Source organism: Lagenorhynchus albirostris, chromosome 5 (genome assembly GCF_949774975.1).
Source record: "Lagenorhynchus albirostris chromosome 5, mLagAlb1.1, whole genome shotgun sequence".
In the NCBI taxonomy this organism is placed as follows: Eukaryota; Metazoa; Chordata; class Mammalia; order Artiodactyla; family Delphinidae; genus Lagenorhynchus; species Lagenorhynchus albirostris.
This window is the reverse complement of record NC_083099.1, coordinates 117,084,111-117,102,200: the sequence shown is the minus strand read 5'-3', so window position 1 is coordinate 117,102,200 and position 18,090 is coordinate 117,084,111. Positions and strand designations below refer to the sequence as shown.

General features: G+C 35.1%; 1 long non-coding RNA gene across 3 annotated transcripts in view; it reads left to right on the top strand.

Moving 5' to 3' along the window:
• The window catches only part of LOC132521272 (uncharacterized), a 96,907-nt gene that overhangs the window by 31,127 nt on the left and 47,690 nt on the right, over positions 1–18,090 (top strand). For 2 of the 3 annotated variants that reach the window (XR_009540788.1, XR_009540789.1), the window contains exon 3: positions 11,754–11,877. The exons of the other annotated variant lie outside the window; for it this stretch is intronic. This is a non-coding gene — a long non-coding RNA (uncharacterized LOC132521272). The remainder of the gene's footprint in view (positions 1–11,753; positions 11,878–18,090) is intronic. 3 annotated transcript variants of the gene reach the window in all.

Sequence of the window (18,090 nt, the reverse complement as noted above, 5' to 3'; positions counted from 1 at the left end):
TAGTAAACTTCATTGGCCATAATTGTATCATAGGCCTGTGCCTAAACGCCTTTTTGGCAGAGTAAACATTACTTGCCTTAAGCAGCTTGACCTAATCAATATTCACCTTCTAAGGTGTTCTGCCAGCCAGTAAGAAAGGGGGAGGCTCTGAGGATAGAGCAGTGAACAGAAGGGGAAAAAACTGCTGCCCCCTTGGAACTTACATTTTATTGGTGAGATAGACAAAAATATAAAGCAATTCAATTTCATGACCTCTTATTAACAAGTGCTAACTTAAAATTAGAGAAGGGAACATGGAAGGTCTGGGGTGGGGTGTGCGTGCAATTTCAGATTATGTCCAGGGAAGTCTCACCCAGAAGATGCCTTGAGTAAAGGTTGAGTTGGCGTGGGAGCTGATGATGCAGCTCTCTGGGGAGAAGAGTGTTCTAGTTAAACGCCCTGTGGCTGGAGTGGGGTGAATAAGGAAGGATCACAGGAAGTGAGGTCAGAGGGGGAAGCCACTAGACAGTTTTGAGCAGAGGAGTGATCCAGTGTAACATTCTTACATAATCACTTTGGCCGTTGTGTTAAATGGACCAAAGGGGCGTTAAAAACAGAAGCAAGGAAACCAGCTAGGAAGCTTTTGTAATAATCGAGGAGAAATGGTGGTGACTAGGATGGGAGCAGTAAGAAATAGTTGGATTCTGAATATTTCTAATGGAAAGCCCACAGAATGTGCTGAGGAATTGGATGTGAGGTGTGAGAAGAGGAGAGGCCTCTAGGATGGCAGCCAGGGTTTGAGGCCTGAACAGTTAGAAGAATGGAGTTGATATTATCTGAGATTAGGAAGAACAAGAACTCAGTTATTGACATATTAAATTTGAGATGTCCAATAAACAATTACTTATATATATATTTCTTGAAGACAGATCAATATATATTTTTTAAAAGGATGACTTTGGCCATTAATAACAGGAAAAGGCTTCAAAAATGTATATATATTCAAACAACAGCAATAAGGAGAGAATACAAAAGGGGGAAATAAAAGTGTTATGCGGGGGCAGGACTATTTTACGTTCCATTGAACAAATACAGGGAAACACTGGAACTAATTTTAAAATAGAGTATTCAAAGAAACATCTATACACTGAGCATTTATTTAGTGCCTACTATATTTTAGTTTCAAAAATTGCCTATTAAATATATTTATTCCTTGAGTCAGTACCTCAGTTTTGAAGCCCCAAATCATGTTAAAAATACACATTAAAAAAAGAAATACACCACAAGGACCAATGATACGGATTTAGAGTATGTCTGTTTACTCTGAACATGATGCAATAAGTGATCCTTCTAAAGACGTTCTGCTGTTAACTGTCCAGATTATCCTCCCACACCCCAACTTCCTCAGTATTGTGCAGCCTATAGCTAATGCACAGGCATATTATTCAGTAGTGATCCAAGTCAGGAGAAAGATCAGTACAGTATACCTTAGGCGAGTTTATCCATAAGAATGGCTTTTCTTTTGAAGTGGAATTAGTCCAAGATGTCTTTTAACCAGATTATTGCACTTATTTACATTTAATAAGGATGCCGCACCTAGCTACAGTTTTCAATCTGCGTGCATCACATAAAATGCTGAGAAGCACCTTGTAAAGTACCTTTCATGTTATAGGTGCTCAAGAAATATTTAGGTAGAAAGTTTGATTTAGAACATTATCATTTCTAATTTATTTAAAAACTTAAAAAAAATTACGGGACATGAAGTAGTAGGCATCGCTTGATCAAATGTGCCCTATCCATAATGTGAGGTTGTTGAGGAAACAAATTATAATTGTTTTGTCAGATAAAAGTACTGTGTAATAAATACACGAAATTATTTATTGAGCAAAGAAATACCGCTCTTTAAAATGGATTAGCCTTTTCTCATCACACTTTTGGCCAATCATGCTGAATATATGACCTTTGGCCTATATGACCCGTGAGGGGAAATGTGTATATTTAGAGGGGAAATCTGTTTGTTCAGAACATGAAGTGTACTGAATTACTTCAGTTTACCTATTTCTCATGTTAAGTAATTTTTGCAAAATGACCATCTCTCATGAGAGAGTTCTGCAAATTTACAGTAATGAAGCAAGCACTTATGTTAGTTTCATTTGCGACCAAATTGATGGTAGATATGAATTAGACTCATTCTTTGATCGACCAAGCTATAAGTTTTTAATCTACAAATTTGCTTTCAAGTTCTTTAGAGTGTATTTCTTTATATTCTCCTTTGCTTTTGTTTTTTAAAAAAAGGAGAGTTTGCAAAATCTATTGCCTAGCAGTTAGCATTTGTTCATGTGTGCAAATGATTAAGATGCTTACCTAAACAAGATTCTTGTCGAAGTAAAACTCTTATAGCAGCTTACTTTTTTATTATGTAAACATGAATGATATAAACAAGGAATATATTTAAATTATGAAGCACAATATCAAAGTGATCTCCCGAGAACCCACCAACCAGCATGGGATCAGGACTTATACTAATAACAGTTGCATCTGTCAGCATTGTGCCTCTCCTTGCCTATACCTTTACCCTTACTGCCCTCCCTGACCCCCAGCTACTCTTCAGTTTTGTGTTAATCATTTACTTTCTTTTTATTATCACATGGTTTCTTAAATAATATGCTGTTTAATTTTACTTTTTTTTAAGTTTTGTAAAATTGGTAGCATACTGTGTGTAGTCTTCTGAGACTTTTTTTTCCCATTCATTGTGTTTCTTGGACATTTATTTATATTGTTGAATGTAATTGTAGTTCATTTATTTCACTGCTGAGTAATATTCCATTGTATGAATTTATTTTCTGTCCTATTGGTGGACATCTGGGTTATTGTTGGGTTTTTGTTTGCTCGTTTTATTCATTTTTGATATATCTATTTTGCTGTATCTATACATTGATACAGATGTGTCTGTGTATCAGCAATCATTTGTATGTGTACTGGTGTACATGTGCAAGACTTGAGGAGAAATACCTAAGAGTAGAAGCATAGAGGATGTTCAACTGTATGAAATAATGCCAAATTGTTTTCTGAAGTCTTTGGACCATTTTACCTTCCAATAGCAATGTATCAGAACCCCCTGTTGAGCCAGATCATTGCCAAAACTCAGAAGCCTTGTCAGGCTTCTTAACTTCTGCTTATTTAGAGGCTGCAAAATAGCATCTTATTATGGTCTTAATTTGTTTTTCTGTGATTGCTGATGAGGTTGAACATCTTTTCATGTGATACTCAACATTGGTATTTTTCTTACACAAAATGCTGTTCATGTCTTTTGTCCATTATGTACTTAAGATCGTACATTAAATGCAGTTATTTTTTTAAATTTAAAATTTTAAAATAACACACTTACAGAGAAGTTGCAAGTACAGTAAAGATACGTTTTTTTCCCCTGAAGATTTGATTTGATGCTCCATCGCCCCTAAATAAATGAGTGTATATTTCCTACAAACAAGAACATTATCCTAAAAACCACAATAAAAACCATTAAAATCAAGAAATTAACACTGACGCATTGCTACCATCTAATCCTCAGGTCTCATTCACTTTTCAAAAGTCGTCCCAATAATGTCCTTTATAGTAAAAGGTTCCAATTTAGAATCACGCCTTGCATTTTACTTGTCACATCTCTTTAGTCTTTTTTTCCAATCTGAAACCCTTCTTAAGCCTTTGTTTGACTTTCAAGACCTTGGCACTTTTGAAGACTATGTAGGCCAGTTATTTCATAGAATGTCTCTTCCTTTAGGTTTGTCTGCTGTTACCTTATGAGTAGATGTAGGTTATGAGTATTTGGCAGGAATATCACAGATGTTACACTGTCTTCTCTTCTCATCTTGTAAGGTGGCACCTGGTTTCATTTTGACCTATTACTGTTGAAGTTCACTTGGATTACTTGATTCAGAGGATGTTGGCCAGGTTTCTCTACTGTGAAATTACTCATTTTTCCTCTGTAATTAGTAATTATTTTGTGTGAAGGTGCTTTGGAACTGTAAATATCCCCATCCTGGTCAAACTCTCATTTAATTAATTAATTTATTTGTATCACTGTGAGCACATGATTCTGTGTTTTATTCAATGAGCTATAATGCATTACTGTTGTTATTTATTTTGATGCTCTTCTTACCCTGAGTTAGCCGGTGGGATCCCCTTCAAGTTGGCTTCTGTGTCCTTTTGACATGTCATTCCTCGACCATACTGCTACCTCCAATTTCATTCCCATATTATAGAGTTAAACCACATTTTTTCCCTTTTTTGTACCTCCTCTCTAACAGTGGGAAACTTGCCTATTGTTATTCTAAATTTACTTACTTATTTGATCAGTCTCCCTCCACCACCCCACAATTCTGTTTGAGCTTCAAAGCCACTTACGTGGAAACCCTCCTCACCCCACTTGGATTCCTACATTGCACAGCACGGTGCATCGTGAATCTCTTTATGGGCACCCTGATCAGGCGTTGACACCCATCATTGGACCACTGCTATGCAGGGTTCTGCTCACCCTAAACCACCCTTCCAGAGCTTGGGTGTGGACTCCCACGCCACATTGTCCCCTCCCTCCACCACGGACACTTGCCTCATCCTGCTTGGGCTCTGACTCCCCTTATTAGGGATGCCCCTTTGCATTTTTAATTAAAATGTTATAACACACACACACACACACACACACACACACACACACACACACACACACACACACACACACACACACACACACACACACACACACACACACACACACACACACACATTCTGGATACCAAAATCTTTTTTGGCAACGTGCTTTGTGGTGTTTTAGTTTATCTTTTTCTTTGTTGTATTTGTTGATGAATGGAAGTTTTTAAGTATGATGCAGTTGAAGTTATTAATCATATGATTTATAGTTAACCCTTTCTATGTCCTGAGAAAACCTTTGCTACTCTGAGTTCATAAAGGTATCTCTTATATTTTGTTTTAAAAATGTTAGAGACTTGATTTCTCTCCTTAAAACTTGAATTCCTCTGGAATTTATTTTTTATATAGTATATAGTAGAGATCCAATTTCTTTTTCTCCCCCCGAATGGATAACCAGTTGTTTCACCACTATTGAATGATTCCTCCTTACTTCAGTGATCTGCAATGCAACTTTTATTAAATATCATTTTCCTTATGTGTGAAGGTCTGTTTCTTCTCCAGTGGTCAGTTTGTCTCTTTTCCAGGAGCACACTAACTTAATGGGGTAAAGCTTTAAAATAAGTCTCCATATAGGTAGAGCACATTCTGTACAGTATGCTTTTTCTTGTTGGATGGCTTGTCTCTTACGGGCTTTTGCTGTCCCGTTGTAAACTTTAGAATCATCTTACAAAACCTTTGGATTTCGATTGGCATCGCATTCAATGTATTGGTCCAGTTTGAGGAGAATTACCACGTTATAGTATTGAGTCTTTCTATCAGGAACATGGTATGTCATCCCATTTATTTAGGTTGCATTTAATAATGTCTTCCAATATTTTCTCCATATAGAATTTGCAATATTTACAAGTTACTTTTGTTCTTTAGACACATTTTCTTGTTGGATGTTTTTTAAATGTTATTTTCTGTTTGTTACTGGTTTGTAAAAACACAGTTGATTTTCTTATGTGATTTATATTTAGTTACAATTAATTGAATACTAAAACCTGTTCAGATGAAATGTCAGACATGCTCAAAAGCAAGTAAGTCAGATTAGAAGTCCAGGTTTCTACTCTGAAATTACTTTTGATATTTTAATAATTTCTAGCTAATCATCGTGGTTTTTTTTACAGCTTTATTGAGATAATTTACATACCGTAAAATTTACCCATTTAAAGTGTTCTTTATAGCCACACGGGTGTGCAGCCAACACCACCATTGAATTTTTGAACGTTTTCATGAACCTAAAAGGCACCCCATACCCATTGGCAGTCACTCCTATCCTCCTCCATCTTCAGCCCTAGGTGATTACTGATCTCCTTCCTGTCTCTGAATTCGCCTATTCTGGACATTTCACATAGATGGAATCATATAACGCATGTTTTTTTGTAACTGGCTTCTTTCACTAAGCATAATAATTTGCAAGATTCATCTATATTGTAGCATATATCAGTAGTTCATTCCTTTTTATGGCTGAATAATATTCCGTTGTATTGAATGTTATCCCATTTTGTTATTCATTGGTTGATAGACACATAGGTTGCATCTAATTTCTGGCTGTTATGAATAATGTTGTTTAAGCATGCATATATAGGTTTTTGTGTGGACATAAGTTTTCCCTTCTGTTTATACCTAGGAGTAAGAATTCTGGGTTATATAGTAACTCTATGTTTAACTTTTTAAGGAGCTGCCAAACTGCTTTCCAAAGAGGCTGTGCTATTTTATTTTATGTCTTATCAGCAATGTGTGAAGGTTTCAGTTTCTCCCTATCCTCCCTAACCTTTGAATTATTCAGTCTTTTAAAAAAATATGTATCTATTCTAGTGGGTGCATAATGAAATCTCGTAGGTTTATTTGCATTTCTCTGATAGGTCATGATGATGAGCATCTTTCTGTGTATTTACTAAACATTCTTGTATCTTTGGTGGAGTCTTCAAATCTTTAGCCTGTTTTTTAAAATTGATTTATCATCTTATTCTTGAGGGCTAAGGCTTTTAATATGCTGGATACCATTTCTTTATCATGTATACATGATAAAGAATATATAGAGAAAATATTTGCAGATATTTTCTCCCATTATGGGACTTGTCTTTTATCTAAATTGTGTCTTTTAGAGAATTTGATGAAGTCCATTTTTATAATTGATTGAGCTTTTCTTGTCATATTTAAGAAATCTTTCCCTGACCTAAGGTCACGAGATTTTTTTTTTTTCCCCTTATGCTTTCTTCTAGAAGTTTTGTAGTTTTAGTTCTTACAGTTTGAGCTATGGTCTGTTTTGGGTTACTGTTTTTGTATGTTGTGAGGTAAATGTTTATACTTATTTATCAGTTTATTTTTGCATGTGAATATCCAGCTGTTCCTGCACCATTTATTAAAAAGACTTTTTTCCCCATTGAATTGCCATAGCACATTTGTTGAAAATCAAATGACCATGAATGTGAGAATTTATTCTGGGCTATCTATTCTGTTTCATTATCCAAATGTCTATCTCTATGCCAGTATCACACTGTGTTGGTTATTAGAGCTTTATGTAAGTTTTGAAATTAGGTGAAGTCCTGCAACTTTAATCTGCCTTTTCAATATTGTTTGGATATTTTAGGTTCTTTAGACTATCATATATATTTTTAGGATCAATTTCTACAAAAAACAGCATGATGGGATTTTGATAGATCAATTTGGGGAGAATTGCCATCTTAACAATACTGAGTCTTCCAGTCCATGAACGTGGAATGGATCTTTGTTTATTTAGACCTTTAATGTCTCTTAACAGTGTTTTGGATTTTAAGTGTATGGCTTTTGCATTTTTAAATTAAATTTATTCATAAGTCTTTTATTTTTTGCTACTATTGTGAGTGAGGGGAACTTTTAAATAAATTTCATTTTTGGATTGTTTTTTGCTAGTATATAAAAATGCAATTACTTTTTATACATGGATCTTGTATTCTACAATCTTTCAAAACGTAATTTCAATAGCTTTTTTGTTTGTTTTGTTTTATTTGCTTCCTTAGGATAATCTACGTACAGGATCATGTTGCCTGCAAATAAAGAGTTTTTTATCTTTTTCTTTTCCAATCTGTATGTCTTTATGTTTCTTGCCTGATTGCACTGAGTAGAATCTCTGGTACAGTGTTGAATAGTAGTGGCTAAAGCCGGTCATCCTTGCCTTTTTCCCAGTGTTAGAGGGGGAAAGCATTCAGTCTTTTTCACCAGTAAGTATGGTATCAGTTTTAGGCATGTGTCCCAGAAAGGAAAGATTATTTCACTTTGAAACAATCAACTAATGTAATATACCTTATCAAAAGAATGTAGGACAAAACTGCATGATTATCTCAATAGACACAGACAAAAAAGAAAGGAAGGAAACAGAAAACAAAATAACGAGTTTAAACAAAAGAGAGAGAGAGAAGAAGCAGCTACTTTGTATAAAATGGTGAGGAAAAGCTACTGTGAGGAGATGAGGAAAAACTGGTATCTAAAAAACCTGGAGGCCTTAAAGTCACACAGAGAATAAAGTGGAGAGTAAGTAGTTCAGCACTAGGGTTTGCACTTGTCCTGTTCACTTTGTAATTCCAATACCTAGCACAGTGCCTTGCCCCTATAATTTGTTCTAATATCAAATACATAGTTTAGTATCTTGCTTTCTTGGCAGTCATATTCTGATCATTGTATCATGTCATTAAATATTATTTGGAAACATATCTTTTAATGATTACATAATATTCCACAGTATAATTATAAGAAAGTTATTTGAATGTTTTATTATTCATAGACATGCTTCCTTCCTACATGATTTACAACACATCTGGCATATTTCATTGATTTGGATTTAAGGCTAATTTTTCCATTTACTAATAATCTATGATAGTGGTTTATTTTATATTATCTTTTGCTAATTTTTATTTAAGTATTCTTCTAATTTATCCTTCCTGTGGTCATATGTTTAGCTCAAAAGGGTTATAATAATGCTTTAATAGAGCCCAACCATTAAAACAATTCTAGAATGTGGCAAAGTATCAGACATAAACTGTGGGCACTGAATATTTTTTCCTCTCTACATGGAAAAATGTAGACTCGTGAACTTTATGTACTATTGCCAGGTGTTTTGCACTACCCAAATTGAGACTATGGTAAGTGAGTAGTACTAGAAAAAAGTCAGTAGTACTAGAAAAAAGTCAGTAGTACTAGAAAAAAGTCAGCTCCAGAGAACTGCCAAGGCCCTGTCTTGTTTTCAAGTAAAATATACCAGAGTTTGAATTCCACTTTAAGTTCTTACTAGTTTTGTGATTTGGGGTAACTTAAACTCAGTTTCCTCATCTATAAAATGAGGATTATAATCATCATGTCATAGGGTTGTATATAAAGGGTTTAGTGCAGTGTCTGTTAATAGTAACTGCCCAGTATATGAGAGCTGTCATTACCTTTTGTTTAAGTTTCTCACTGTTGCGGGAGTGCTGGTAAAGAGTGGTAGCAGGAAGGGTTCCTTATGCTTCAAGGCTTTGTCAGCAGATACCAACCAGCTCCTCTGGAGGTATTTACTTTTACTCTTGTCAGGAATTGGTCGTTTCCTTTGGTGAATATGCCTGTTTAGAGACTATTTCTTGTCTGCTCATGTGCCAAAAAAGATACAGCCAAAAAGGTGGTATTTTATTTTATTATTTATTTATTTTTTAAAATTACATTTTGCAACTTTTTGTTTTTTAATTAATTAATTAATTTGGCTGTGTTGGGTCTTCGTTTCTGTGCGAGGCATTTCTCTAGTTGTGGCAAGTGGGGGCCACTCTTCATCGCGGTGCGCGGGCCTCTCCCTATCGTGGCCTCTCTTGTTGCGGAGCACAGGCTCCAGATGCGCAGGCTCAGTAGTTGCGGCTCACAGGCCTAGTTGCTCCGCGGCATGTGGGATCTTCCCAGACCATGGCTCGAACCCGTGTCCCCTGCATTGGCAGGCAGATTCTCAACCACTGCGCCACCAGGGAAGCCCCAAAAGGTGGTATTTTAAAGTAAATTAAGTTAGACCTTTTGACATCAACTTGTAGGTTACTCCTCCCATCATCCATAAATATAGTTATGGTTACTTTCTTTTCCAGCTTGAAAACAAAAGGTAATACATGTTTTTTTCAAGAAGGAAAGAAATGTGACTAAAAATTGAACAATTATAATGTTGACAAGGGGCAAGATGGGGTTGTCTTGGGTATAGATTCTGAGATTGGGGACTGGGAATTTAGGACATTTCCAAGGCCCCTGGCGCATTCTAATAGAAATACTAAATTGATTGTAAATATGGTTATTTTTAAGTTCACGGGTAAAGTACTGCCTTGTAGTTATAGATTATCAGAAGTGATTTTTCCCTGCTCTCTCAGAATTCCTATCAGGATTTATAGTCAAGGTTCAGTTTGAGTCCAGGATCTATAATTTGGGGCATGACACTTAACCAGCCCTGCACACTGTTTGTTTCTCCTTCATAAAATGGGGTAATGCCTTCTCTGCTTGTTTCACTGAGTTATGGAGATTCAGTGAGGTCTTGTCCATGAAGTGCATTGTAACTGGTAAAGCATATAGCTTACTAATTGTGACTCCAGTTCATCCTGTCAGACCTGCCCTTTTCTCGCTATTGTTTGTTAGGTCGCTGGTGAGGGTGACATGATAACCCAGAAATCTGTAATGTGCACTACATCGTAGGAGTGTTTGTTTTATACATATACTAGGGAGTGGACAGTGGTAGGCTGTTGCTATTTTCATCCTTTAATTTGTTTTATTTATTACAAAAGTAATATGCACTTATTGTAAAGAAACTAGAAAATATAAATCAGGAAAAAGGAAAAGAAAAAATCAGTTCTGCAAAAATAACTACTATATCTATTTTTGTATAATTTTAAAACAAAAATTCAGTTATGCTAAACATAATGTTGTTTCCCATTTTTATCACTTAATATATAATATAGTATATTATTCCATGAAACTTAATTACCTTATATAACATTTTAATGGCTATGTAGTACATAATGATATGCTTATAGCTAGATATTTGTACATATCCTCTATTTTTTTTTCCAGTTAGGATAAATCCTACACTTGGAATTGCTACATCAAGGGGTATACAACATTTTAAGAAATATGATTTCTTTTTGCTTCATTGAGATGTAATTGACATATAATAAACTGCATATATTTAAGGCATACAGTTTGATAACTTTTGACATGTGTGTACGTATGCCCATGAAATCAGCACCACAATTAAGATAATACTCTTTTGTAATCCCTTCTTCTTGTACCTTTCTACCCTGCTATCCCCAGGCAACCACTGATCTGTTTACTCTCCCTGTAGATTAATTTGCATTTATTACATTTTTATGCAAATGGAGTCACACACTATGTATTCCTTTTTGTCTGGGTTCTTGCACTCAGCATAATTGTTTTGAAATTCATCCATATTGTTGTTTATATCAATAATATATCCTTTTTTGTTGCTGAATAGTAAATATTCCATTGTACGGATATACCATAATTCATTCACCTGTTGATGGGCATTTGAGTTGTTTCCAGTTTTTGGCTATTAAAAATAAAACTGCTTTGGACATTGGTGTACAAGTCTTTCTATGGACATAAAACATTTGATATTTATTACCGAATTTTGTGCTGAGAAGGTTACATAGGTAGTATTTTGAAACAGACAAAGCTTAGTATGAAAGAAACTAGCTATTTTTTTTCTTCCTTTTAAAAAAAATTTTGGAAATACATCCTTGGGAGGATTTAGAATTTTTACATGTAACTTAACTGAATTAGTTTGATAGAAATTTGAAATTAACAAAGGTTAATAAGTGCATCCTAGCAACTATAAACCTTTTTCACAGTTTGTTTTCTTGAAGCATCTACTTTTATCAAGTAAATGTATTATCTAGAAACCAAAAACCTTTTGCTTTCCTTTAGTGATCAATTTATATTTCATAAACAGTCCATATTTTTCTGTCAAATGACTCTTTCTGTATTGAACTTGAACAAGAAAAGATACTGAGAAAAGTTTACAGAACTTCACAAAAGATATTCCAGAATCTGGTTTGGAATTGATGCCAAGCTATCTTTTTCCTCTTCTTAAGATACACACTAGATTGAAGGAGGAGTGGGGAATCTGAAGACTCCAAATGGCATCAGAGCTACTTTTCAACAGCCTTCTCAGTTTCCTTTCTCAGAAAGCAGAGACTCAATCCTTGGAGACGGATGGTGAGAATATTTTTCCTGAGTTCATAAGGCTTAATCATCATGACTTTAATATATTTCAGACAGTCCTTTCTTAGTTACCAATTAGCTTATAATCACCAGATTTGTATTTTGTGCTTTATCTGTGCAAATTACTTCATTAGGCAGTGTTTTTTGTTTGTTTGTTTTTTTAAGTGAATAGGATACACTCTCATAGCTAAGGAACTTACAGGGAAAGAATAAATATAGATAGGTAAATAAAATCAAACAGCAGAAAGAGGTTAAATGCCATGAGAAAAACACAAGCAATATTCTTGAGAATTCACAGGTGTAGATTACTTCTGGAGATAGGGATTAAGATGTTTGAAAGAATAGCATTTATGTTGATGATGCTTAATTTGTTTTTACCAAAAACAAGGGAAAATGGATAGTTAATAGAAAACCGAAAATAGCAATCTGATTTCAGATAAAAAAGTTAATTATTGTTTGGAGGAAAAATAGAAGGATATTTGGTTATTGTGGGCTTATTATAGTATAAGTCAGTGATTACTTTTTGAATTATATAAAATGGTTACCTCTTACAGGGCAAATGATACTGTATCAGCATTTCTGAGAAATGATTTAAAAATCTGATTAAATTATCATAAGTAGGTGGGCAATGCAACAGAAAGAGATGAGTGAGTGGCTAATTCTACTTGGATTAACTTGCTTGTTTTCTGGTATAGCTACAACCTAAATGAATCGGTCATGTCTTAAGCTCTTGGACCTTATGCTGCTCACGCATGGGCAGAAGAACTACAAGTAAACTGGGAAAAGCCACAGTGATTGATTATTGTGCTCATAATTAGTTGTTTGAAAGAGAGATAGCAGATAGACTATGCTAAATTCATGGTGTTTTAATGGGCCTTGATGTTTCAAAAGGGGGATGGCAACTTTGAACCAGATTGTCCTCTACCTGTAAGCATAATATGGTTGGCACAGTGATAATACTAACTCCTTTTCCTTCACTGTTGTGATTATGTTCAGAAAATCTAGTGATGAAGTTTTTATTTTAATCATTCTACTTCTCTCTTATTTTAATTACTCTGCTTATTCTTTCTTGTAATTTCAGCAAGGAAATCTTTAAAACATTATACTTATTAAATAAAAATGCTATAAAACTATTAGTAATTATTGGTTGCTAGTCATTTTTCACATTATCACTTATTATTTTTTCCTCTAAATTGAGATTTTAAATCTACCTAACTTTTATTTATAAATATTAAAAGTTCTTTCATTCAGGTATAATTATGTGGTAATGTCTGATAGTCTGAAATCTGCTTTTATATTTGTTGAAACATAGTTGATATTGAACCCCAATTGTCAACTTTTAATTCTGTTAAAATGAAAATTATAATTATGCATATTCTTGTGACCAGCAAGATATAATTATATCTTGTTTGTTGTTCTTAATTTTCATCACCCTTGTTTTGTGGTAAGCACCAACCACTTTTAACAGTTGGTAAATAAATTGTAGATAGCCAGATGGTAAATATACATAGCCAATAAATTGTCCTTGAAAAATGATCAAATCTAGATCTTTCTTCCAGATAGAAGATGGATTATTTAGAATACACAATGAACAACTTTGAAAGCAATTAAAGTTGAATTATTAGTGATTATCTATATCATTTACATATATTTTAAAACATTTCAAGATTTTAAAAGTGAATATGTTAAGTGTGTTTTTTCGAAAGTGTGTTTTGTTAAACAGCTTTTCCTTTTGAATGAGGAACCCGTGGTTAAATAAGTTTGGGAGATGTTGCATCATAGTGTATAATACCTGTTCACTAGAACTTACATTAGCCAGTGGACTGTCAGTCTCCAAAAGGAGTATCTAGTCCTTTTGGACAGAGATACTGTCCTTCAGATACAGAGTCCAGTACTCTGTCGTATAGCTAGTATACGACAGAGTACAGTTGAAGACTCTGGACTAATATATTTCATAAGGTTTTACTATAGTTTGTTTGTCATACAGCTCCACTTTGAAACCAGTCGTGTTATATTTTTAGGTATAGTGATGTCCTGAATGAGAGGCCAAAGAGGATGATTAGGAAAAAAGGAAAAGGATTTGATTAATTGAATATTGCAAACCATATGAAACATGAAGTGTTTATAAAGCTTCTTAGTATCTTAGACCAAGATTTCCCTTACTCACTTGATAGCTCCCCCTTTTGAAAGAAATAGTCACCCCATCTAAGTCACAAAATACAATCACCCTTTATTGTACTTTAGAGGACTCCATGTGCTTTCTGTGCTCTGTTCACCTCAGTGTGTAACGTTTATTAGCTAATTTTAATAAATATTGATAATACAAAAGTTAATATCTTGGGTAGAATTAGGTAATTGACCATAAATCAGTTTAGTTTAAAACACTTGAATATACTCATTTTCTAAGTGGAGTTTTTTTTTGTTATAGCTCATGATTTCGCACTGAGAAGAGTGCTTTTTTGTACAATTTTCCCTAGTTCAGTTAAGTTGTTGGTGACTGTTTCAACAGATGTCTCAAGTGTTAAAACTTTTATGTCCTATATAGTATCTATATGAAGAGATGAAAATGTGGGCTGGTGAGTTCTAACAGATTGGGTTACCAGGTTGGAAGTGAGGCTAATTGTCAACATGGAAAGTCTTCCCCAAACTTTATATAACACTCCTCAAAGTAAGGTTTTTAATTTAAGAAATAATACTTTAAAAAAGGTGTTTAAACTTCTATACAAAGTTTTCAATGAGGACATGGTACTGGTGAAAGCAAGATCAATCCAGAATCTGGGTGAGTCACTGCGGTTGGGGTTAATTGCCGTAAACTAACTTGGCTATCTCACTGATGTTTCCCTGGATTCGTGGACAACCTGGGCAAGAAAATTTGGGTGTTCAGCTCAATTGAAGCATCGTTAGTTTCCGACATAGCTTCCACCCACTCTTTAGTTTCCTTTCCCATGACCAGCATCTTGGTTCAGAGTTCTTTTCTCATCTGGAGCTCTTATGCTGCTAAGCCTCCATACTGATGTCCTTGCTCCAGTCTCTCACAGGCGCTAGATCTTCCCCAAACTCCAATTTGCTGTGTTACTCCTTTGATCAAAATAATTCAACGATCCCAGTAGCATAATGACCATAGAAAAATAACAGACCTTCTTTAATCAATCCTAATTTACCATTACAATGGGAAACATTCATATAATTAACATTTTTCTGAATTTGATGTCTTTGAAGAATTGATTTTCCCTAAGTCTTTTACTTAATACCTTAATTGACATAACTAACATTATTCTGGGAGGAAGATTCCCACTATACCAAGCCTCTGGGTCAACTAAGGTTTTTTTCCCTCTCCCATGAAAGGTTTCAAATGAAGTAATTAAAATAATTTTAAAATGTGTTGATTAAAGTGTCAATTCACTTTCTCTTCTTACACAGACCGTAGTCTTTTTTTACTTAAATTAACCGTGTTGAACCTGATAATTTTCCTTGATTCTTTGGTACATTTGCCCTTCAACCACATGGCCTGTGGTTTGCACATCTGAAATTGGTGTGATTCTAACAGTAGAGCTTATTATGCACTTTATTCAGATAATTAGACTCTCCCCATTCTAGATTAGAGACTACTAGTAATTTTCAAACCCTATTTATTTTCTCTTTTGCATTTACTTAATAGAGAGATTGTTGATAGTACAATCTATGCAAGCTTCTAGCTTGAAGCTTTTATCTCCCGCTATTGCTACTCCCTCATTCCTGCCATCTTGCAGCCTGTCCACTAAGCTTCTCGAAATATTTGTGGTGATGGGCGAGTTTTTGTTTTGTTGTTTTTGCTTCATTATTTTAGTAAATCACTTTTATTGTGTTTTTAAGAAGGTTCTATCTCTGGCAGATGGGAAATTAAGAAACAAACATACAAATTATACATCCAAATCTTTCATCATTAAATTCAAAAGACATCAAATTACTTTGTCAAATTGTATAAAAGTTTCTAATTACTTGTAGTTTGTGTTCTTTAAGTGGATTACCTAAAGTTTCTAGAACATACTGCGTACTGCTGTGCTTCCCTGCTGGGACTAATGCTCCTCCCACTGCCTAAAGGATGCTTTTCACTTCTTTTCAAATTGGCAAAGCCTCACCTTTGTTAGAGCCAGTTCACATGCCACCTCTGTGGAGTGCCTTCACTAAAAAAAGTGTTGCCTGCCTTCTCACCCCATCTTCTTCCCAAGAATTTGCCCTTCCGTGCTTTTTTCCACTTTGTTCATACCTTCTCTTATAGTACTATCTCATTATGTCACTGATTATATTTTTTCCTGACAAGACTGGATCCAAAAAAGGCTAGTTTATCGCTTAATTATCCTCCTCTCCTTAGCTCTCAACACACAGCAGCTTCTTTATAAATATCTGTGGAGTCGTTACTTCGTGTAAGTTCAGAATAGCACTGACTATGGAAAGATGGGAGATATTTCATATCCCCTGTAGGCTTTTTAAAAGGTCATGCTTTTCTTTTCCCACCAGAGTTTTGGAAGCATTTCTGCACAGAGAACAATGTTTATCTGTCATAGTTATAATGTAAGTTCTTGAGAATCAGGAAGTAGAGATTTCATTTGAAGAGTAGAACCAAGATTGTACTTCTCAAGAAGCACTTCTTTACTGTTGCGGCCCAGCAGCAGTTCTCAAACTTCTTGTCTCAGGACCCTTTCATACTCTTAAAATATTGAGAACCCCAGAGAGTTTTTGTTTATGAGGGTCATATCAGCCGATATTTACCATATTAAAAATTTAAACTGAGAAAAATTTTAAAACACAGAAGTACACAAGGATGCACTCCAGTAGCCATCAACACAGTGCCATACATCCTGTAGCCCCAGACAACTCCACTGTAGAGTTATGAGAGAAAGAGACAAGAAAGCAGATAACAGTGTAGTGTTATGAAAATAGTGTTGACCTCACGTTCCTCCTGAATGGATCATGGGTACCCTTGGAGTCCCTGGACCACACTTTGAGAACTGCTGCTTTACAGGAATTCACTTTAATTGCCAACAGAATATTCTGTATTTTTATTTCAATAATGTTTTAACCTAGCTTTTGTGTTTGTGGGTTAGTATTAATAAATTGCCTTTTTTTTTAATATGTCTGCATGGTCTATCATGTTACCCACTCTTCTATTAATGTCTAGACATAGAATGTGCTGGAACCTATTACCAGTGTTGGCTTGGCAGCTGTAAGAAGGAGATGCTTACTCAAGGAGAAGTAATTTTATTTGTGGATACTCAGTAAGATCCTTCCTAGTTATGCCCTGTCAGTACCCTGGCTTTTTTTTTTTTTTAATTTATCTTTTAACATCTTTATTGGAGTATAATTGCTTTACAGTGGTGTGTTAGTTTCTGCTGTATAACAAAGTGAATCAGCTATATGCATACGTATATCCCCGTATCCCCTCCCTCTTGCATCTCCCTCCCACCCTCCCTATCCCAACCCTCTAGGTGGTCACAAAGCACCAAGCTGATCTCCCTGTGCCATGCGGCTGCTTCCCACTAGCTATCTGTTTCACATTTGGTAGTGTATATATGTCCATGCCACTCTCTCACTTTGTCCCAGATAACCCTTCCCCCTCCCCGTGTCCTCAAGTCCATTCTCTACATCTGTGTCTTTATTCCTGTCCTGCCCCTAGGTTCATGAGAACCTTTTTTTTTTTTTAAGATTCCATATATATGTGTTAGCATACAGTATTTGTTTTTCTCTTTCTGACTTGCTTCACTCTGTATGACAGACTCTAGGTCCATCCACCTCACTGCAGATAACTCAGTTTTGTTTCTTTTTATGGCTGAGTAATATTCCATTGTATATATATACCACATCTTCTTTATCCATTCATCTGTCGATGGGCATTTAGGTTGCTTCCACGTCCTGGCTATTGTAAATAGTGCTGCAGTGAAAATTGTGAGTACCTTGGCTTTTAAGTGCTAACCCTTTTTATGACTTGTGAACCTCCAAATACTTCTTCTGTGATGATTCTCTGTACTCCAGAGTGTTTGGAGATTTGGTCATTTTCTTAATTATTTCACAAAGTAAAGTTTGTATCTTTTTCAGGGGAGTGAGAAGTCTTCCCTTGGAAAGCTTTTCTTCTGGTCTCCTTTGTTTGACCTTCCCCTCCATTTGCCTCAGCCTGATCCCTGATGCTGGCTCTCCTTTTCTGAAAGTGCTGTCTGCTTTCTGGTAGACAGT